The 22,778-nt window shown below is 43.3% G+C and overlaps 1 protein-coding gene and 1 pseudogene across 3 annotated transcripts in view; one reads left to right on the forward strand and one right to left on the reverse strand.

Annotated features, from left to right (window-relative positions):
* Positions 1-6,056: 6,056 nt before the first annotated feature.
* On the reverse strand, positions 6,057-11,485 carry LOC307112502 (nucleophosmin-like; annotated as a pseudogene). Its single transcript has 2 exons — positions 11,458-11,485; positions 6,057-6,676 (listed from the first exon to the last, which is right to left on the reverse strand). The product of its transcript is annotated as a nucleophosmin-like (transcript).
* The window catches only part of BMPR1A (bone morphogenetic protein receptor type 1A), a 182,797-nt gene continuing 170,693 nt past the window's right edge, over positions 10,675-22,778 (forward strand). For both annotated transcript variants that reach the window (XM_079794314.1, XM_079794315.1), the window contains exon 1: positions 10,675-11,002. The gene's annotated coding sequence lies outside the window, so the exon portion shown is untranslated. The remainder of the gene's footprint in view (positions 11,003-22,778) is intronic.

Raw genomic sequence — 22,778 nt, forward strand, 5'->3', positions numbered from 1 at the left:
CTTGTTGTTCCTAATTAAACCTGTATCATCATGCCTGAGCTTTTAGGAAAAGAGGACTTCTTTTTATGGTTCTCCCCTCAGAGGTAAACTAGAGCCCTCTTCATCTCCATGAACCTCGGTAACCTATTGGGCCTTGATTCCCAGACTCTGGACCATCGTCTAGAAACGTGTGGATCCTGGCAAAATGCCCAACAGGTGCCTGGTGAGAGGACTGCTGGCACTCATGAAGGTGTTCTGTGATTCTGTTTAGTGGGGCTCTAGGGCACCCAAACGCAGGCTCTTTGATGCTTTCATGCTAGATAGAAGGGAATACAGATGTCTCAATTAAATGATGTTGGCTAAGAGTAATTTTTAAAGAAACAGTTGCTCAAAATGACTACTGCCTCCCTTAAGGACAGGGGCTATTTAAAACCACCTTAGTTTGGCCCTAGCTAGTTTGACTCAGTGGATAGAGCGTCAGCCTTGGGACTGAAGGGTCCCGGGTTTGATTCCGGTCAAGGGCACATGCCCGGGTTGCAGGCTTGATCACCTGTAGGGGGTGTGCAGGAGGCAGCCGATCAATGATTCCCTCTCATCATTGATGTTTCTATCTCTCTCTCCCTCTCCCTTCTTCTCTGAAATCAATAAAAATATATAAAAATAAATAAAACCACCTTAGTTTGAAATTGGTGATAAAAAAGAATGGGTTTAAAGATTTTAAATTTTATTAATTAAGAAAGGAATATGTGCTTATTGAATAAAATCTGAAAAACACATGTAAATGGAAGAAGAAAAAAGTAATCATAGTTCTACCACCTGGACACAATCACTATTAGACTTTTGGCCAATTTTCTACCACTTAACAATTTTATTGTATGTCGTAAGAACACTTACATGACTGTAACTTGATATTTGTTGAACAGCAATCCCCCATTTCTGAGACTCTACAGAACCTTTTTTCTGGCAAGGGCCATTTGGATATTTATAAAATCATTCATGGGCCACACAATATTATCAACTTAAAAATTAGCCTACTATATTTGGTCAAACATTTAATTAACTCACCCCTAATGCTTTGGCAGGGCCAGACCAAATGATCCCGTGAGCCTTATACGGTCCCCACCCCTGCTCAACATGCTTAGACAGACTACTCTAGTAACAAACGCTAGAAATGATCCCAGAGAGTCCTAGTCTTCCCACCGTTTGTTTTAAATAGTGAGAACAGAAACACCAATTTAGGAGAAAGACTCAACTACTGTTTATAGGCCCAACTTGAGCAGGTCCCAATCTATACCAACACTGTCCAACAGAAATGTCTGTGACAGTGGAAATGTTCCATTTCTTCACTCTTCCAATATGGTAGCCACTAACCTCTTGTGGCTATGGAACACTTAACAGGCTGAGACTGAGAAATTTAATTTTAATTTTATTTACTTTTAACTGATTTAAAATTTATATAAGCACACATAGCAAGTAGCTAGTATATTGGACAATGAAGGTCTATACAGAGGATTTATAAGAGTCCCCTGATGGTCTCAAGGTGTATAGTGGACAGGGATTGAAAGTTGGCATTGGAAATGCCACATCTGTCATTTCAAATTATGACAGTATTCAGACTATTTCTCAACAATGAGAAGGGCCACTCCAAGAAAAAGTATAGAGATGAGTTCACAGTCTTTGAAGAGGAAGTCAGTCATTAGCTGCCTTCTGACATCCTAGCAATTAACCAGTCCTGGGAGAAGAGCAGGTAAGTCCAGAGAGGTCCAACTACAGAGGAGATAAGAGACTATAAAAGTGAAAAGCCTCTCAGGCTTTCATCACAGGATAATCCAAGGCCTGTGAATTAATGGCAAAAGACTCAATAATAGCCTTTGTGAGGAAATAGGAGTGTAGCAGGATATCCTTTTTCCGCACTAAAGCACCCAATTCTTTCAATATTATATACAGCGGAAGCAATTAATTGTACCAGAAAGAAATCCACAGCTGGCTTTTCCTGATGGCCCCATAAGCAACAAGCACTATTGTTCAGCTTCCGGGACAGATGCAAAGTCATCCCACTGCACTGCTGAGATTTTTCTGATTGTTTAGTTTCACTCTTCCAAAGATAAAAGCATGTGCAACATCTAAAATTCAGTTCTTCTTGTCATCACACATTTTCAGTATAAGCAGCTGTCAGAAAGTTAATTTTTGTTTGTAATATAATCCAAGCACAGGACTTGGTGCTAGTATTTCTTCTAAACTTTATATGACTGAATCACAAGTTATTCACTTTTGTTTGTTTTATGTGTTTATATGCTCTTAAACTGTCCTGTCTCTGCTTTTGTGGTTAACATTCATAGTATGGCTATTCAAGGATTGTGAATAACTAACAAATAAGATTATAGGTAAAAAACCTAGAAACTCAGCATTTCAAGCTATTGGCCTGTATGGCGTTGTTTTGCCTTTTAGATGCATTAAAACACACTGTATTTCATTATTTCCTAGATACACATTTTTTGACATTCTGTCATCCTGAAATTAGGATGTCTTACAACTGGTGATGTGCCCTAGTTTCATTGGCAGTGTTTTTTCTTCCTAGTTTTACATAACATAATGATGCTTCTTATAATCAATCATATCTTAGTTTTGATGAAATATAGTTATATAGCATCAAAATTGATTAGTAAAATGTATAACATGTATAACTGCAAGTATAACAACAGAATAACTTCTATTAAAAATGGCCACATATGGCATTCTAACGGACTTAATTTTGATAAATATGCATCTAGCCACTTTTATTTCCCCCAAATGACCTGAAAAGTATATGGCATTTGTAATGTAATGCAATGTAGTGTAATTTACAACTATATACATATATATATATAAAAACATGTGTGTGTGTGTATGTATGTGTGTGTGTGTGTGTGTGTGCATATATATATATATAAAATATCTAATGTGAAGCAATAAAAGCTGGTCCTTTCAGCGAGCCAGGGACTCGGCCCCGGCCTGTCTTGGGCTGGCACTTCTGTGGCACTCAGGAGGGCAGGTGCAGGTTGGTACAGCACAGCCCCAGGGAGTGCCTTTCACACAGGGCTGGACATAAATGGTGCCCCCTGGAGTCGGCCAAGGGAGCCACCCCAGTGCTCAGTGTAGTGGCTACAGCAACTGTAGTAACTCTGGGGCAGGGAGGGTAGAAAGGAGGAAAGAACAAGAGTGCCTTCTTTGTCCCTGAGGGAGAGAATAGCACAACAGATACATGGAGTTTGGACCACCCCCCACCTGCAGTTGGACTCTGAAAACAAATGGATTAGCAAGGGCAAGGATTTCTATAATTACAATGGCAGCCCCTCCTGAGGCTGCTATTTTGATAGCTTATGTATTGTGATTTCCCCTAAACTGTCCTTTCTCAGACTGGGAGGCTGGAAAAATCCTATTCACATGTAAGTGAATAAAGATTTGAAATGTTATTTGGAATCCTATATAATAAAAGGCTAATATGCAAATTGTCCCCTTGACTGGGAGTTCAACCGGGGAGTGGGGCCGGCCAACCACCTGCGGCCCCTCCACCCAGCGGCCTGGCCCAATTGGCCCTGATCGTGGTGGGCCGGCCGGACCCCACCGTGCACAAATCCGTGCACCGGGCCTCTAGTAATGATATAACAGCTGAACCACACACACACACACACACACAAAGTCAATGGTATAGACTATGGAGAGAGAAGCCTGAGTTCAGGATGGAGCTGTCTAAGACAACTTCCTGCAAGAGATGGTACTTGGGCCCTGCAAGCAGGAGAGGGGCATGAAAAGGAGAATGAATTGCTCGATTTTGCAGGAAGTGTGGAGACCAGTCTAACAGAATGCTGCCAGACACCGGCAGTTTCCAGAGTTTGAAAAGAGCAGTGTTTCATTAAGAGAAAGCTGGGAAAATTGAGTAAGATCACTTGAGAGAAGAAATGGCCAATTAGGAGGATAGCTAGTATGATGTAGGTCTACAGTGAGGAAGACAGATTTTAAGGTGAGTAGCAAACTAAATGTAAAATAATCTACATTTTAAAGAAACACTAACAGGTTTTGGTTAACTGGTTAAATATACAATTATATGTCCCTATGAAAAAATTGAGGAAGTGGTTTTAAAGAGCAAACGGAACTCCAGAACTCAAGCATTATTTGTTGAAAACGAGTTATTAGAACTTAAAATCCAGATGGTTCTGTGTTATGTATAGCATGTAAGACTCTCATTCCATCAACATTAATCTTCAAGAATACTAAAAAAAACAAAAGTAAAACAAGCAAAAACCAATTCTGCCTTGGTTGACAAAAATAAAAGAAATCAGTGAGGGCAAATTATCAGTAAAGAACAAAATGAAGCATCAACTATCCTAAGGGCAATAAATCCTGCCTCAGAAACAAACATCAAATGAAGAAGTTATGTACATCTTATTTTTACTAGATTTATAAGTTTTCAGAGGACAGGAGTCCATTATACCGCCTTGTACACTCATTCATTCATTCAATGAATTATTTACTGACTACCAGGCAGCACCCCACATCCTGAGAATCCAATGAAGTGAGAACAAGACCGTTCCTGTGCCCTGGAACTTCACATCCAGCACAGGGACCTGCAACATATGTGATGGATAAACGAGTACGCCTGGTCACACTGCTGGTACCCACCATCCCTTGGGACACATCTGACAACCATCCAGTGATGGCGAACCTATGACACGCGTGTCAGCACTGACACGCGTAGCCATTTCTGATGACACGTGGCCGCTGAGGCGGCTGCATGCTGAGGATGAAACATTTGCTGCTCCTGAGGATGAAACATTTGCTGCTCCTTGAGGATGAAATAATGTTTTTTCCTCAAAGTGACACACTACCCGAGTTATGCTCAGTTTTTTGGCGAAGTTTGGCACACCAAGCTCAAAAGGTTGCCCATCACTGAATTGTAGACCATGCACAGTAGGTATGCTCACAACTCAGTATTCCTGATCCAGGATTGCATCTTCCAGTTTTCTCAGCTTGAATCTTTATCAGGACTCCTTGTCTTCCTTTGACTAGGCAATCATACTCAGCTCCAGATGCTGGGATTTCTGGACTACTAGGCACAAAGGAATTAATGAGTTGAGTTAGTGTTTTGAAGTAGAAAGCAGAATCACGTATGAGTTGCTTACACATATACATGTGTATAAATATAATGTATGTGAATAAAAATCATATACAGGGTGTCCCCAAAACATATATACACACTTTAACAGCTGATAACTCAATTTTCATTTCTTTTCAGGTTTAACTGATTTGAAATAATGGGTGGAGCCAGACCAAACTTTGAAGAAAGAAAATTTGTCCACTAAACATTTTTATGGGGATACATAAAAGATCAAGTTTACGGTACAAAACCTGCAACAGTTGAAAATTGAGGGCGCACAAATATTGTTCGAAATGGTTCTTGGTTTCTTTTTCTTTTGATTCTTGATGTTTCTGATTCCATTGTTTCGAGTTATCAACAGTGCCTGGATCAGAATGGTCATAAGTTTGAAAACAGGCATGGACAAAAAAAATTATTCATTTCTGTATTCTTTTAAATTTTGAAAATGAACTCTATGTTAATAAATACTGACTTTATAATCATTCAAAATGTGTATACATTTTTTGGGACACCCTATATATACACACATAAATACACCTATTATACTTGGAAATTTAATTTGGTTAAGAAATAACCAAAGTGTAATAGGTCATAAAGCCTCTGCTGCCAGGACAGAGAAAGGCAGGGATGAGGGTGGTAACTGCTGCAGGATGGAGACTCACCTGAGCCGGGTGGGAAGCCTCGCTCCAGCTGCTCTGTGGGCGGAACCCCAGCCCTCCAGGCAGCGCCTGAGCCAGAGAACAGTGAGAACACAAGAGGCGGGAGTCCCCGAGCGCAGCAGGCGTCAGGTAATAGGGGAAAGGAGGCCCTGTAGATGGATAGGATTTGGATGCAGAGAAATTAGGAACCAAGAGCTGAAGGCCAGGAGGGCTGCCAGCAGCGGTTATCTAACAGCACAGCTAAGTCTGTGCTGCAAGGACGGAGCAGACTCCAGAGAGCAGAGTCAGGACGACAGGCAGCGAAAACCAAGCTCCATGCAAGTTAACGCACTGGCACGAGTCAAGGGCTGTGCGTCATCATCTTCAGCAGCAGCAAGTTTTACTTTTTCTGTGGAACCTTGCTACCACCTCCAGGGGCCGACCGCTTTCCAGACATGCTGAGGAGTGTCACCTCCTCCTCCTCCTCCTCCTCTTCCGACTCTGCATCTTCCTCCACAGCTACTGAGTGCTGTCCACTCATGTGCACAGGCCCCGAACCACACTCCAGCCTCAGACCACAGGTGGTGTTATTGCAAAGCCACCAAGGGACACCGTTGGCTGTACAGACATTTTCAAAGTTGCCAGTGTTACTTTAGTTGGACTGCCTTCGTAATTCATTGCCTCTGCTTCGACAATGCGCAGTTCATCCTTTGCTCCAGCCCCTCTAGACTGACCATTCGTAAAGATAATCGGTGCTCATTTTCTTCATTATCCACCTTAAAGTGATAATCTTTGTCGGCCTTTAGTTCACAACTGAAAAGGTAGTTCTGGGGCCTCAGAGGGCTCATGTCCACAGAATCTTCCATGGGGTGGTAGCATGCACTGAGGTGAGAGAGAAGGCAGACGGAGATGACCGGCTTCTGTGCTGCAGAACAGACGCGCAGGACGGAACTACACCAGGGCAAGGGGTTGGGTTTTATGGTACAGGGTTTATGGATAGTAGGGAGAGGAGGACTGGAGACCATGGACTAGGTAGGATCAAGTGATGGCTACTTTGCAGCGAGGGCCTCAGTAAAATGTCTTTTAACCAAAGTAAACAAGTGCTTTGAAGCAAAGAGAAATGAAAATGGAAATGGGAAAAGAAGCAAGTTATTTAGAAGTAAAAATAAAAGGGAAAGTAAAATATACAATTATAAAGAACAAATTTAGATTTTTAAAAAAATATATTTTATTGATTTTTTACAGAGAGGAAGAGAGAGGGATAGAGAGTTAGAAACATCAATGAGAAACATTGATCAGCTGCCTCTTGCACACCCCCTACTGGGGATGTGCCCGCAACCAAGGTACATGCCCTTGACCGGAATCGAACCTGGGACCCTTGAGTCCGCAGGCCGACGCTCTATCCATTGAGCCAAACCGGTTTCGGCCAAATTTAGATTTTTAAACTTTTTTCTATGTTGTGCACTGAGTTATATTTATATGCAATCTTTTTTTAAACATAATTTGTTTTGGTTTGGTCCTTCTAAACCATGACCATATTGTTAACCAATAATGTAGTTGTGTCCATGCTGAAAAATGTCCGTTTCCTCTACTCTTCATTATGCTTTTGTCCACTTAGTACTAGGCGTGGAACCAACCTCAAGTATCCCTGCCGAGAGCATCCCTCCCCTGGGCTCTAACTTTTCTCCATACCCACAAAGACTTAGCACTGCCTTTGCCTCATAAAGTCTCTACAACAGGAAAATGACTTTGGATGGATTAACTTGATTTAATCTATTGAACTACTGACTTCCCTGAAAGTAGAAGTTTCCATTTCACTGAAGAATGTATAATCCATAGCTTCCCTGACCTATCCTCACCCTTTTAAAAAATATATTTTTATTGATTTCAGAGAGGAAGAAAGAGGGTGAGAGAGATAGAAACATCAATGATGAGAGAGAATCATTGATCGACTACCTCCTGCACACCCCATACTGGGGATCGAGCCAGCAACTTGGGCATGTGGCCTGACCAGGAATCAAACTGTGACCTCCTGGTTCATAGACTCACACTCAACTACTGAGCTATGCCAGCTGGGACATCCTCATCCTTTTCAACATAGATCATGCCACCCTCTAAAACTGGGTCTCGATGACAAGGTTCAGAAATGCTTAGAGGAAACTCTATTCTTATCTCTAGAATTGTACAAGTGTGAGTATTTGTACAAGTGTGAGTATTTGTTACGTGCCAGGAACTAGGCTTTAAGGAACCAGTTGAGAACAAGTTTGACACGGTCTTTACTCTCATGGAGTTTACATTCTGGTGGGGCAGAGCAGCTCAGATCAGACCATAAATAAATAACTAAATGAGCAAGGTAATTGCACAGAATAAAAAGTGGTATAAAGAAAACAAGCCCTAGCCAGTTTGGCTCAGTGGTTTTAATTCCCAGTCAAGGGCATGTATATTGGATGGAGGCTTGATTCCTGGCTCATCAGGGCGTGTGTGGGAGGCAACCAATCAATGTGTTTCTCTCACATGGACGTTTCTCTCTCTCTCTTCCTTTCCTCTCCTTTCCATTCTCTTTCTTGAAAAAAGAAAGAAAGAAAGAAAGAAAATGAAATTGGCTGTGTTGGGGTGCTAATTTAAGACAGGTGAGCCCTGGCCAGTGTTGCTCAGTGGTAGAGCGCCAGCCCTGGAACCAAAGGGTCTCGTCAAGAGCGCATACCTGGGTTGCAGGTTCACTCCCTGGCTCATCGGGCCGATGCAGGGGACAACCAATCAATCTCTCTCTCTCCCTCTCTCTCTTCCACCACCTCCTTCCCTTCTACTCTCTCTAAAAGTCAATGGAAAAATATCGAGTGAGAATTGAAAGAAAAAGACAGGTGATCAGGGAAGGTGTCCTTGAAGATCTCAGAACTGTATGAGAAGGGTAATTTTCAATTCCAAATTAATGCTCTATGATTTGGGCATGCAACTACCACACTTGGCAACTGTACCTCAAACTAAGTGAGCACAGAAGAAAGGTCATTTCAGCCCACTGTTAATCTACTTAAAAACACACACAAAACGGCCAACCCCTTCACATTAGAGGACGCTAAATTTGGACCTTGAGATGTTTGTTGTCTTTGAGTTTGGGGGCCAGATCATTTGTCTCCTTGGTCTTCCTGGCTGCTCTCTTCATTTAGCGGGCAGGCAAACCGGAAGGACAGGCTAGCATGCAAACACATGCCAGGAACCAGAGAGAACCCCAAGCCCTGCTCAGTCCTCAGTAGGTAGGATGCCCAGTGAAATAATGACGTGAAGGATTTACGTTTGGGCACTAGGTAGGCCTTATCTAAGGAGAGCAAAAGGGTGTCAAGTAAAATTCCCAAAGATTTTAAAAGAAGATCCTTTTGTAGAGAAGAAAGACATCACTTAAAATTTGATGCCTCAGTTTTGCTCTCATTTTCAGTGGCATATAACCACCCAGGCAATACTGACTTGTACATTTCAGAAACTTGATGTACTAACGTTCCAACCTGGGACTCTTGTCTATTGTATAGACTGATTCTTGGAGTTAGGCTTTAGAGGGTATGGAACACACCTGTCATGGTTTCACCTGTCACAGCCATCACTCATCATAACCAGTGAGTTCTTTGGTCAATCAGGCTAAGTCTCCTTGAGCAAAAGGTTCAGCTTTTCCCTAAAATTAAAGTGATGTGGATGCGGAAAACCTGGAAAAGTGACACATTCTAGTTGATGGAAGGAAACTCGCGTATCATACATTCCTCCTGCAGGCAAGATACTGTAACCCTGGACTCTAGAGCCCACGACAGCTGGAGTTCAGAAAAACACACACAGAACATTAGTAGTAAATAGAATTGAAAAAGAAATTGGAATTACAGAGAGTATCTAAGGTATTAAGGACAAAGATAGGTACTAGTAAAAGGAGAAAAGAAGGGCAGATACAAGATGGACAAAAAGTCTTTAAGCAAGAATATAAGGGACTATTCTGGAATCTAAACATCTTTTTAGAAAGAATGTGGATAAAAATAAATATTAGTGCCTGGCACATTCTTTTCCTACCCCCTTTCTTTTACTCACAGTTTAAAAAGTGATTTTATAAAGGGAACTTTTTAAAAAAGTATCTTTTGTGAGGAGACCTAACAGGACACGTTCTTTGCAGTGTTTTCCGGGCAGTAAAAAGGGCCTCTCTCTGTCCTCACGCACAGGAGGGCGCGGAACACTTTCCCCGAAGATCGGGGCTGTGGAGGGAAAGACAACCATTTCCCTTTTCAAACGGGCGAGCCCGGCGGCGGGTCTGGGACGCGAGAGAGCGCCGAGGTGGCGGGAGCGGCGTCGCCGCGCCTTCAGTTCTGCGGGGCCGAGCCGCCCGCCGCGGCCGGAGCCAGGGCGCGGCCCCGCAGCCCGCGGTTCGCAGGTGCGGGCGGCGGCCGCCAGCTCCCGCCCAGCGCCCTCGGGCGGGTGCCCTCCACCCCGCCCCTACCAGCGCCTCGGCCGTCGGCCCCGGGAGGGGAGCGGGGACGCGGCGAGGGAACCATGAACAGTGCGCCCACATTTCTCCTTTCTTGGCGGCCACGCCGTGGGGTGCGGATTCGGGGCGGTCGGGCTCACGGCACCCGCCGACCGAACAGCGCTCGCGTGCGGTCTGCGGTGTCGGAGGGTCCGCGCGAAGGGCCCGTCGGAAAGGCTTCCAGAGACCAGCCGTCCCCACGGCCGCGGTGGGGCCGCCGGGGAGGAGAGGCCCCCCTCCCAACACTCCAGACGGCAGACCGGCGCCCCCTTGCCGGCCAAGGGCTCTCCTCCCCGGCAACGGGGCGCCAGGCCCCGCGGGTCCTTCGGGCACTTCCGCCGCGCGCTCGGCTCCTTTCGCGTCCGGGGCGTGGCGTGGCGGGCGGGGTGCGCCCAGTGCGCGCGCGCAGCCGGGTCCCGCGGAGGCGCCCCCGCCCCTCCCCCCGCCCCTCCCCCGCCCTGTGTCTGTGGCGGCCGCGGCCGAGATTGGAATCCGCCTGCTGGCGCTCGGCGCGGGCGCCGGAGGAGGACGAAGAGGAGGAGGAGGAGGAGGACGACGACGACGAGGGGGCAAGAAGGCAGGCCCGGCTCCGGGGCGTCCGTCCGCGCGAGACGAGGAGCGCACGCCGCGCGAGGGCCACCGGGCCGGGGCCGCCGCACGCCGAGGGGGAGGCCGAGCCGGGCCCCGCCGCGTCCCGACGGCTCGCCGCGCGCACCCCGCTTCGCGCCCGGGCTGGAGGATGAGTTCCGCGGGGTCCGGGTGAGTTGGCCTCTTGGGAGGGTGCTGCGCGCCGGTGCGACCGGCCGGGAGGCCGCCGCGGACTCCGAGAAGTTTCGGAGGGAGCCGGGCGCCCCGTGGAGTCCCCGCCGCCCGGCGTCTCAGGCCGCGGCCCGCTGGGCCCGCCGTCCCGCACCCCCACCCGGGCCCGCAGGCCGGGGGGCCGCCCGCCCCTCCTGGCCCCCTTTTGTTCCCACACCCGGGCTCCGGGCCGAGCTCGGGGAGGCGGTGGACCAAAGCCGCCTCCGCGGACGCTCCCTGAATCCTTAAATGGGAAGCGCTCCCCTCCCTCCCTCGCCCCGGAGCTGCGAGGCTGATCCTCGCGATCTGTCTGCGCTTCTGCCAAAAAGGGAGAAGCGCGTCCGCTCCGGGGGGGGGGGCGCCCGGAGCAGAGCCTCCCGACTCGCCCGCGGGAGGTGCCGGCCCCTCGGGTTCACCTGTTGTCCTCGCGGCCTCGCTGCCATGTCTGAGCGACGCTGCTCTCCGTGTCTGAAAACTTCCTGCTGGATCGAGCGAGACCGTGTTCTCTTTCCAGACTCTAGTGGAAGGGTTGGCAGGGAAAAAGTAGCTTGCGTCAGGGAAGAAAAGGAACGTGCTGTGTGTGAGGGTCTGGCGTTCTGTGACTTTATTCTCTTCTGCTCTTGGATGTTTTGATTTGGTCACGGATGGAAGGTTCTCACTTTTAAACGGTTAGCAGACTGTTGTGAGCACAGAGTGCGAACTCGGCACATGCACCTGTGCTGTGTCAGTGAAGCCTCGGGATACCTGGCGATTGCACTCCTCATGTTTTGGACGAGGAAACCGAGACGAAAAGAAGTAGAAGAGCTCGCCCAGGGGCGCTGGGACCCGGATCCAGGCCTGCTGTCGAGGAGCTGAGAAAGCGGGGCGCGGGGCGAGGCACCAGCAACCCTTCTTCTGCAACACATTTAGGAGCACTTTTCAGTTACTGATACTTGAAATGGTCGCTGTTTTGTTGCTTGAGTTGAAAACAACTCTTTTATTGTGTTCACTTGTAAGAGAAGAACGTAAGGCTGAAATACGGCGGATCTGAGCTAGAAATAGTTGTGTCTGAAAGGCTGGTGAAAATGAGAAACTCCTTTAATAGAACAGATCCGCTCCTGATCGGCGCGCCCCTCCCCCGCACTCTCCGGGAGCTCATTTCTAACGTGTTCTTCTTTCTTCACTTCTCCGACTCTTGGAGGAAAAGTTGGAGGCATCCAGTGAGCAGCTCCTCCCAGAAGTCACGAGAGCCCTTCTCTCATCGGCTTCTTTCCTTCCAGCTCAGTTGGAAAAAAATTTTTTTTTAAGTTCTTTCTATTAACATCTTTTTCATTTTTCTCTTCTTTCCTATTTCATGGAGTATGAGTTGTCCCCTCTTTTGTCTTAGGGTTCTTAAAAGTACGAATGTGCTTAAGATTCCAATAATTCACAAGTAAGAAGTACAAATTGGCAATTACAAAATAGTCACAGGCATGTAAAGTACAGCATAGGAAATATAGTCAATAACGTAATAACTGGTTGGGTACTAGAATTATCAGAAGAATCACTTTGTAAGTTATATAAATGTCTATAACTACTATGATGTACACCTGGAACTAATATAATATTGAATGTCAGTTGTAATTGAAAACTTGAAAAAAATTATTCCCTCAATTTACAAACACCTTCCCTTGAGTCTACTACTTGTTATTGCTTTTCCTTTTCAAATCATATAAAAATTAAAAAATTTGTCCTTATAAAAGTAATACATGTTCATTAAAGAGTAATTGTAACATAGAGCAAAATTGAAATAAAATTAAAATTCAGTCCTTCATAATCCCATCTTCAGAGATTGCCAAGAATAGTCCACTTTTTCTACTGTTACTTCCTGGCCATCTAATTCACTTCTTAACCCCTTGTTATCTGGATTTCACCGACAGCTTTCTGTAGCATTTTGAAAGGCCTTTTCTTGGCTTTCATTCATCTATTAATTTATTCACCAAATACTATCTTCTAGCACACCATGCAAAGTAATAGGCTGCAACAACAGGTATGGCCCTTGCCTGGCCTAATGGAGCTTAAAGTCTAGTGGGGGAGACATACATTGCAGAATGACTTCTGTAATTAAATATGATAAAGTATTAGAGTATTATAAGAGCTTAAAATGGGAAGCTGATCTGGTGCTGGTGGTGCTGGCAGAATCTGAGAAGGCCTTGAAAATGTGACCTTGGGACCCTGGACAGTTCTGAAGGGATGAGTAAGAATTAACTAGATGAGAGGAGGGCTTCTTTGACTTACTACTAACTTTGTTTCTCATTGCCATTTTTCTGCTTTCTGTTTTTCCTTCCACCTGATTAATATGGGTTCTCCAAGTTTCACCTTTCAGATCACTTTCCTAGATCTCTAGTCCTTTGATATTATTGTTTAGACCCTTCTGTCTGAATAATTCTCAAATCTCTGTTCTTTCTCTTCTGCATTTGAATCCCTGGGTAACCAACTGCCTATGCATATCTCTGTCTGGTTATTCTGGTTTAAACTGAACTCTTCTTCCTTACCAAACTCGTTTCCCAGGTGTTTCTTATTTCTGTTGATGTCATACCAAACCCATTCCATCACATCTTGTCCGTAGCCAACATCTGTGGGTTCTTCTCGTGTCCTAACTCTGGTACAGTTCTTAATACATGTTAGTCTCAAGGTTACAATAGACTTGTAAAACGAGTTGGATTCTCTTCAGGAGAGTTTAGACTGTGGTTATCTTTTACTTGAGAGTTTGGTGGACCTCACCTATAAGACATTCAGGTTTCAGTTTTTGTGTGTGTTTTTTATTTATTTTATTTTTCCTGAAGAGGACTTTGAGTCTCATTTTAATTTGTTCGTAGTTGTTCCGTGTAGGTTTTCTATTTCTTGTGTGAATTTTAGTATTTAATCCACAAATTTATTTTCCACAAATTTATTAAGTTTCTAAATCTGGTGTTATTTGGTTTTCACAGTTCTTTTTTTCTTTAAATTTGATGTATATTTGCATACCATATTATATATTGTGTATATATTTGTATATTTGATACTTTTCCCTTCTCTATTTACATGTATCTGTTTATTTCTAGCTGAATCAGGTTCTCATCCCACCTGGACAGATGTGATCTTCTTGCCTTCATTTCCACCTTTATGCAGGTTATCTTACACATTTCTGCCTAAATTAATCTTGAAGCTCAGTTCTTGTCACTTCTTTACTCAGAAGTTTCCAGGGTCTTCTATTAACTGAAGACTTCCCATGGGATTTGCCTCCTATTTACCTTATTCTTATTCCACTATATTTGCTTCCTGTACATGTCCCCTCCCCCCCTTGCTATACTGTTCCCTCTCCTTGGATTGCATATGTTTCAAGTCCTACCCATATGTCCAAGTTCCATTTCAAATTCTGTCTTTCTATGATAAAAGTGTGTTAAATCCTTATCTATCAAACCAAGAAATCAGCCCTAGTCAGTTTGGATCGGTTAGAACTTTGGACTGAAGGGTCTCAGGTTCCATTCCAGTCAAGGGCAGGCTTAATCCCTGGCCCCTGTCTGGGCATGTGTGGGAGGCAACAAATTGTTTTGTCTCTCTCACATCGATATGTCTCTCTCTCTCTCCCTCTCCCTTTCACTCTCTAAAAATCAATGGGGAAAAAAAAAAAATCCTCCCATGAGGATCAACAAACAAATAAAAATCCAAGAAGTCAATAGTTGATATCTAAATTATGTGATTCTTGAAATAGAAGTTTAGTAAACTTATTTGTAGATAATCACTAGAGGCATTAAAATAATATTGTTTAAAATTGCTATCACGATTTAGTGACACTACAGTGGAGATGGACAGGGCATGAGTTGGTCAATTTTCTTATAGGCCTTCAGAATGCTGATATTTAACCCTGTGCGTATATTACTCTGAAAAAAAATCTGCAATTCATAATATTGTAATAACTGTATACTGACAAATGGAATTAGATTTATTGTGAGGGTTATTTTATAATGTATATAAATTCTGTATCACTATGATATACACCTGAAACTAATAGGATATGTTATACTTCAAAAATGTAATAAGGTAAAAAAAATCTGCAACTCAAAGACTATGTAAGATAAAATTAGAGTGAGAAAAATAAATAAATATTTATAAGTAAACAAGTGAATAAAGTCCATCTCTCTCTGACATGGTCCCCAGTTTCTTCTGAATGGAATCCCTTTGGAAGGAAGAGAGATTTTTAAGGGATGAAGTTTTTTATCTAATATTTTTTTACTGCACTTACTCATTGGTCTTTAAAAAAAAATCAACTTTATTGAAGTATAATTTATGTACAATAATATGCACACATGTTAAGTGTGCAGCTCTGTGAGTCATTTAGTCTTTTATAACAATTTTATACAAATACTAGTTCTGCTACTAGACCACAGATAGGGTCTGTAACTGACTTTGTTGCATATTAAAACGAATAAATGGAGAGAGACCCCTGTCTAGCCTAGCAGTGGACATTAGTTACAGTAGTACTGACCTGACTTTTGCATCTTGGGAGCAGGGAATCGGAGAGAGAGGAAAATGGGTTTCCTCTCAGGCTTAATTTGGACTAGAAAATCTTTCCTTTTCTTCTTCCTTCTTCCACCTTTTATTAGTGTTTATGCTTTTAGAATGCCTTCTTAATACCTCAAGATTCATAGTGAACAAGTCAGTTCAACTCTTTTATACTTAAAATATTAACTGTTGACTTGTATTGAATTACATCAATTTAAGATGCACCATAATTTTATAGACCACTTATAAAGAAAATATGCTTCCAGTTAACTTGAAGAAGTCATTGATTGTAGATACACCCTAACTTCAGAGATGCTAAAATATAACAAATTCATGCACCTTAGGATTGATGAAAAGAGGTTCTCGCTTATTAAAACTACTAGAGGCCCGGTGTATGAAATTCGTGCACTCCGGGGGGGAGGATGTCTCTCAGCCCGGCCTGCACCCTCTCGCAGTTCAGGAGCCCTTGGGGGATGTCTGGCTGACGGCTTAGGCTGGCTCTCCGTGGGGAGTGGGCCTAAGCCAGCAGTCGGACATCCTTAGGGCTGCCGTGGAGGCAGGAGAGGCTCCCGCCACCGCCACTACGCTTGCTAGCCAGCTGTGAGCCCGGCTCAGGGCTTTGGCTGAGCAGCGCTCCCCCTGTGGGAGTGCACTGACCACCAGGGGGCAGCTCCTGCATTGAGCGTCTGTCCCCTGGTGGTCAGTGCGCATCGTAGCGATTGGTGGTTCCATCGTTTGCTCGATTTGCATATTAGCCTTTTATTATATAGGATCATTCCTTTAGGGTAGATGTTGGGAAGGAGAATTTAAATCACACATATGTGGGAGTGACATAGCTTTACTATTATAATGAGAAGTTATTTTTTAAAAGAGGATGTTTATTAAACCTCTTCAAGTAAAATGTTACAAGCAGTATAGAGAAATATTTAATTTATTTTTGGATGGGGAGCTCCCACAACAGCTTTCAGTATTTTTCTCCTTAATTTTTTGAACTCACAGATTCTTAAAGAGCTAATAGTTTTCACAAAATGGCACAAATTATGTAAAGGGGGAATTGTGGGAGAGTGGTGATAGCCAATTTTATGAGTTATTTTAAAGACAGTATTCAGTATTTATCATCATTAACAATCATATACTTTTTAAAAAAGTAAATACAAAAATAATGGTAAATGTTTGGATATTTTACTAACTCATAGTTATGTGTATCAATTTTTGTAGCCAATATTTTAAAGGCTATCAAGTCTTTAAAAATAGAAACAAAATGATGTGCTTGGAGATCCCCAGTGGTGCTTTTTGAAGAAAACATTAGGTAGTGTTTAGGGAGATCAGATGATCAGTGAGTGGAATACGACTCATGGTGGGCCCAGTGGACCCCTAAACCAAGTTCATACAGAGAACTAATAAAGACGTTGGATAAGGAAATGATTCTTGAATATCTTTTTTTAAGAACCAGTGAATCTGAGCTACTCTGATATGGTGGATGTTGTTACTCTTTTATAATTTTGTTTATACCACTAAACATCAAACATTGGAGCTATTGCTCTAGCTGTATATAATTTCGATTGACTTAAGCAGTAGGCTAGTGGTATGTCAAATGTAGGGATAAAATAATCAGATTTGCAGTTTATGGAGATTAGTTATATAGTGGAGAATCAACTTGAAGAAAGGAAGACTGGCCTGCACTAGACTGGTGGCAGATAAGTACCACCCAGAATGGATGAGACTTGGTCATTCTCGAGCTACTATTCTTTTATTAGCCTACATCACCTACATATCCTATTCTGGGTTTGGGTTCAGAATCTTTAAACCTGTTACTGTCTTCTATAGTAACCAATACCACATGTGGCTGTTGAACTTTTGAAGTGTGGCTAGTTGGCATTACCCATCAGATTTTGAAGTACAGAAAAAAAAAAAAGAATATAAAATATCTCTGTGCTTTAAAAATATTGATTACATATTGAAATGACACTGTTTTGAATGTTAGGTTAAATATATTATTAAAATTAATTTCACCTGATTGTTTTTTTAATGTAGCTGCTAAAATGTTTTAAATTAAGCGCTATATTGTTATTGGATAGTGCTGCCTCTGGACTTCCTCCCCCTATTCTTTGCTTATCAAACTGCTTCAAAATCTAGTGCAAATCCTATTTTTTCTGGAAAGCCTCCCATAATGGTCCCAGCCTAAAAGTTAGCTCTTTTGCATCTTTACTTTAGGCAATATTTTGGTGTTTCTTGTACTATATAATATATTGGATTTCTTTAGTACAAGCCTTCTCAGGATTAACTTAGTGAAACTCCAGATAGTTTCCTAACTGTATATTACTATAGAACCCGACTCTGTTTCTTCTGTTTACATAAGTTACACATATTTGTGGTTGAAATGTCAAACAATACGACATGGAGTAGAAAGTGAAAGGCTTCTGCAATCCTACCCCACCCCATAGATTACAACTGTTAAAAGTACAGAGATAAGTAGAACCTTTCTTTTCTATTATCTTAAGTTATTTCTTTCTCTTAACCTCTTCTCCTTTCCAAAAATGGGGCCGTACTATGCATCCTTTTCTTAAACAAGATTATTAAAGCATATATATATATATATATAAAACCTAAACAAGCATGCCCTTAACCCAGGCCTGTGATGACCAGGCATCGAACCAGCAACCTTCAGTACATAGGATGACACCCAACCAACTGAGCCACCTGAGCCACACTGACCAGGGCCAAGGAAATATTTTTATTGGTTTGAGAGAAAGAGAGAAAAACATTGATGTGAGAGAAACCTATCGGTTGCCTCCCTTATGTGCTCTGACCGGGATTGAACCTGAAACTTAGGTATGTGCCCTGACCAGGAATCGAAGCCCCAACCTTTTGGTGTAAGGGACAATGCTCCACCAACCCAGCCACCCCGCCAGGGCTATGCATCTTTCTCTTTAAGTTTGTTTTCACTGAATATATAGGCGAACTCTTGATGTCAGTAAGTGTTGCTTTCCTCATTTTTTGGGGGGTATTTATATATTTATTTGTTTAGTTTAGAGTTTTACATAGGTCTCCTTTTTTTACCGACTGACCCCCCTCCACTTCCACCCCCAAGGGCAAGCCCCCACTGCCCCAGTGTCTGTGTCCATTGGTTATGCTAATATGCATGCATACAAGTCCTTTGGTTGTTCTCTAACTGCCCCCCCCCCCCATTTGTCTCTGGATCTATTTTTGTTCATCAGTTTATGTTGATCATTATATCCCACATATGAGATCATGTAATATTTATCTTTCTCTGACTGGCTTATTTCGCTTAGCATAATGCTCTCCAGTTCCATCCATGCTCTTGCAAATGGTAATTGTTCCTTCTTTTTATTCCATTGTGTAGATGTACCACAGTTTTTTAATTCACTCATCTGCTGATGGGCACTTAGGCTGTTTCCAAATCTTAGCTATTGTAAATTGTGCTGCTATGAACATAGGGGTGCATATATCCTTTCTGATTGGTGTTTTTGGTTTCTTGGAATATAGTCCTAGAAGTGGGATTACTGGGTCCTTTCCTCATTTTTTTTAGTCAAGTAATATTCCGTTTTATTTACCAGTCCCCCATTGATTAATACTAAGATTGTTTCTTTCTCTTTTTTTTGTGGGGGGGGGGGGGATTACTGTGTTGCATGCACGTATCTTGTGAGAGCATTTTTATTTTATAGGGTGAATTCTTAGACATGCATTTCCTGTAAGAGGAGCCATGCAGATCTGAAGCAGTGCCAGACTGCTCTGGAGAGTCTGCAGCCGTTCACATTCCAAGCAGCAGTGCTTGCATGAATTCTCCCCCCAGCTCACTAACACAGTAACTCTTTGCCAGTCTGCCAGCTGAAAAAACAGTGCTACAGTTTTAATCTGTGTTTCTTTGATTATGAGTTGAGCAGGGTTTTATATGTTTGTTGGCTCTTTGCATTCCTCTGTCCTTTGTTCATTTTTCTAATTTAGATTTTTCTTATTTGTAGGAACTTTGTTTTGAGGTATGGATATTAACTCTTTTCTTTGGCATGTTGTGTTTCTTAAATTAGTCATTTGTTTTTTATTTTTTTTCATGGTATATAAAAATTTCCTTGCTGCTGTAAGAATATTGAAAAACAAAAAATAAAAAAGCTAAGTTATCTTATACTCTCAACTTATTTTTTTTTAAATATATTTTATTGATTTTTTACAGAGAGGAAGAGAGAGGGACAGAGAGTTAGAAACATTGATGATAGAGAAACATCGACCAGCTGCCTCCTGCACACTCCCTACTGGGGATGTGCCCGCAACCAAGGTACATGCCCTTGACCGGAATCGAACCTGGACCCTTGAGTCCGCAGGCCGACGCTCTATCCACTGAGCCAAACCGGTTTCGGCTACTCTCAACTTATTTTATAAGCTCTTTGGTGGCTGAATTTGCCCTAAAATATTTTGTTTCGTCAGCTAGTTAAGTGCTGTAAGAGTAAGTAGCTGTATGTTTTGGTGGTGAACGGGTATAGAAGATGCCACTGTAGCATAAAAATTATTTTCAACTGCAGGCATTTGAGAATAGACTTTTTCTTTCCTTTTCTTTTTCCCTTTCTTCTCTTATCTTTTCTGAACTCCCCTATCTGCCTTAAAGCAGAGCCTCTCAGAAGAAATCATTTGTCATAAATTTGTTCCCTGGAGTTTTGAGACCAGGAAATATCAACCCTCATAAATAGAGAGGAGAAAAGATGAGAAGTGGGTCGCACACCTACACTGACATTGTCATAAAGGGACCATATTTCCCATCTGTTCATCTAGGGGTCCATTTATCTTTCCTAAAAGTATAAGTCCCAAGTTCTAACTGCCTTCTTGAGTCACATTTTTCAGTTAACTCTGATAAATGAATAAAAATCAGTTTTTTCTCTTGCTAATCTGTTTTTTTTGTTAGTTTAATTTGCAGGGCCCCAGATTCAGAACCTAAGAGGGTAGAGAAGTTTTTCCTTTTTGACAATGGCCAGATTGATTGTTTCTGGCTGTTAGGGCAAGGGATAAATAAGCAAGTGGAGTTTCTCTGTCTAAAACAAAGTTAAATATATATATATATATATATATATATATACACACACACACACACACACACACACACACACACACACACACACATACACACACACATATAAAAGCCTAAGTGACCATTCGACCAGTAGCTATGATGCGTAATGACCACCAGGGGGAGACACTCCGACTGGTAGCTATGACACTCACTGACCACCAGGGGGCAGATGCTCAATGCAGGAGCTGCTGAGCTTCAGTGACTTGGCAGCTGCAGTTCTTGGGTGACGCACCCGGAACCAGAGAGGAGGGAGCCTGATTCCGGGGTGCGTCACCTGAGAACCACCCTCTTACAATCTGGGACCCCTTGGGGGATGTCTGAGAGCCGGTTTCGGCCCGATCCCTGCAGGCCAGGCCGAGGGACCCCACCAGTGCATGAATCTGCACTGGACCTCTAGTTTTAAATATAAAGGGCATAAATCAAATTTCTTTAAGCTACATTTTTTCAAAACGTGTTCTTCAAAATTAAAAATTTGTTAGTTGAAGTAGAATATACTCTTAGCGAGGCATCACTCCCCTTCCTGAATATATTCCTACAATAATAATTGCTAGTTGTTAAGTGGCATAATTACTCTAATTGTATTGACTAAGCTTTATTCTTCCTCAAGTTCTTCATTGTTTCCCTGTTTTTTCTTACTATCTTAGCAATTTGCATAGAAGATGATCTGTGACAGGTTCCAATGGTCATGTCACAGAAGGTTAAGTAAGTGAAATCTTTATACAAAGAAGGTGCTAATTTCTTAAAAGAATAAAAGAATCTTGATATGATTACAGTGGCTTTTCCTTATCTGGATTCCAAATAACTAAAAAGGTCCATTAAATGTTGAATTATTTATATTTTTAGTTATCCATTTATATATTTATTGTATTTTGAACTTTGCTGGTTCCTGTTTACTAGGTTTGTGACCTTTCACCAAAGTAATTAGTCTTTCTAAACCTTTTTCCTCATACGCTAAATGAGGATAGTAGTAGTGCTCTCTCCAGGGTTACTGTGGAAACTGAATGAATGGGTGCAGTTAAGCACTGAACACTGCTCTTGCCACATAGTAATGCTTATTAGTAAACTAGAGGCCCGGTGCATGAAATTCGTGCACTGGTGGGCAGGTCCATCAGCCCAGCCTGCACCCTCTCCAATCCAGGACCCCTCGGGGGATGTCCGACTGCCGGTTCAGGCCTGGGGATCGGGCCTAAACCGGCAGTCGGACATCCCTCTCACAATCTGGGACCGCTGGCTCCTCACTGCTCACCTGCCTGCCTTATTGCCCCTAACTGCACCCCTGCCAGCCTGATCACCCCTAACCGCCTCTGCCTGCTGGCCTGGTCACCCCTAACTGCTCCCCCTGCCGCTGGCCTGGTCGCCCCCAACTGTCCCCTCCTCCCCCCGCCAGTCTGGTCACCCCCAACTGCCCCCCCTGCCAACCTGGTCACCCCTCACTGCCCCCCTGCTGGCCTGGTTGCCCCCAACAGCTTCCCCCACCGGCCTCACAGCCCCCTCTTCTGGCCTGTTCTCCCCTCACTGCTCCCCCCTGCTGACCTGGTCACCCCATGCAGCCTGCTGTTCGGTCGTTTGGTCGCCCCTCACCACCCCCCTGCCAGCCTGGTCGCCCCACGCAGCCTGCTGTTCGGTCATTTGGTTGTCCCTCACTGCCCCCCCTGCCGGCCAGGTCGCCCGACGCAGCCTGCTGTTTGGTCGTTTGGTCATCCCTCACTAACCCCCCTGCCGGCCTGGCTGCCCCATGCACCTGCTGTGCAGTCGTCCGTCTGGTTGTTTTGGTTGTTAGGGCCCCTGGCTTTTTATATCTATGGATGTTCATAAAGGTGAATCTTTGTGTAAGAGAAGTTGAGGTCAGTGGTATCTTCAAAAGCATATTTGAATGGCTGTGGCTGCATATATAGGGTCCTTCAAATTTATATCTAATCCTGATTTTCTAATCCCTTTTGAAAGTATGTGTTATTTTTGTTTATATTGACATTTGAATTTGCAAAATACTTCTATATATCAGTAGTGCTGGCAACTTGATAGAGGAGGTTTTGCACCTTCTTTTGTATCTTAAGAATCCAAGGCTAATGAAGGTGAATTGTTCCACCAAGGTCAAACAAGTAAGAGCAGAAAGGAAGTAGAGTCAGACTCTTCTAGTTATCTAAGAATGGGGACTAG

Source organism: Cnephaeus nilssonii (genome assembly GCF_951640355.1).
Source record: "Cnephaeus nilssonii genome assembly, chromosome: 16".
NCBI classification, from domain to species: domain Eukaryota; kingdom Metazoa; phylum Chordata; class Mammalia; order Chiroptera; family Vespertilionidae; genus Cnephaeus; species Cnephaeus nilssonii.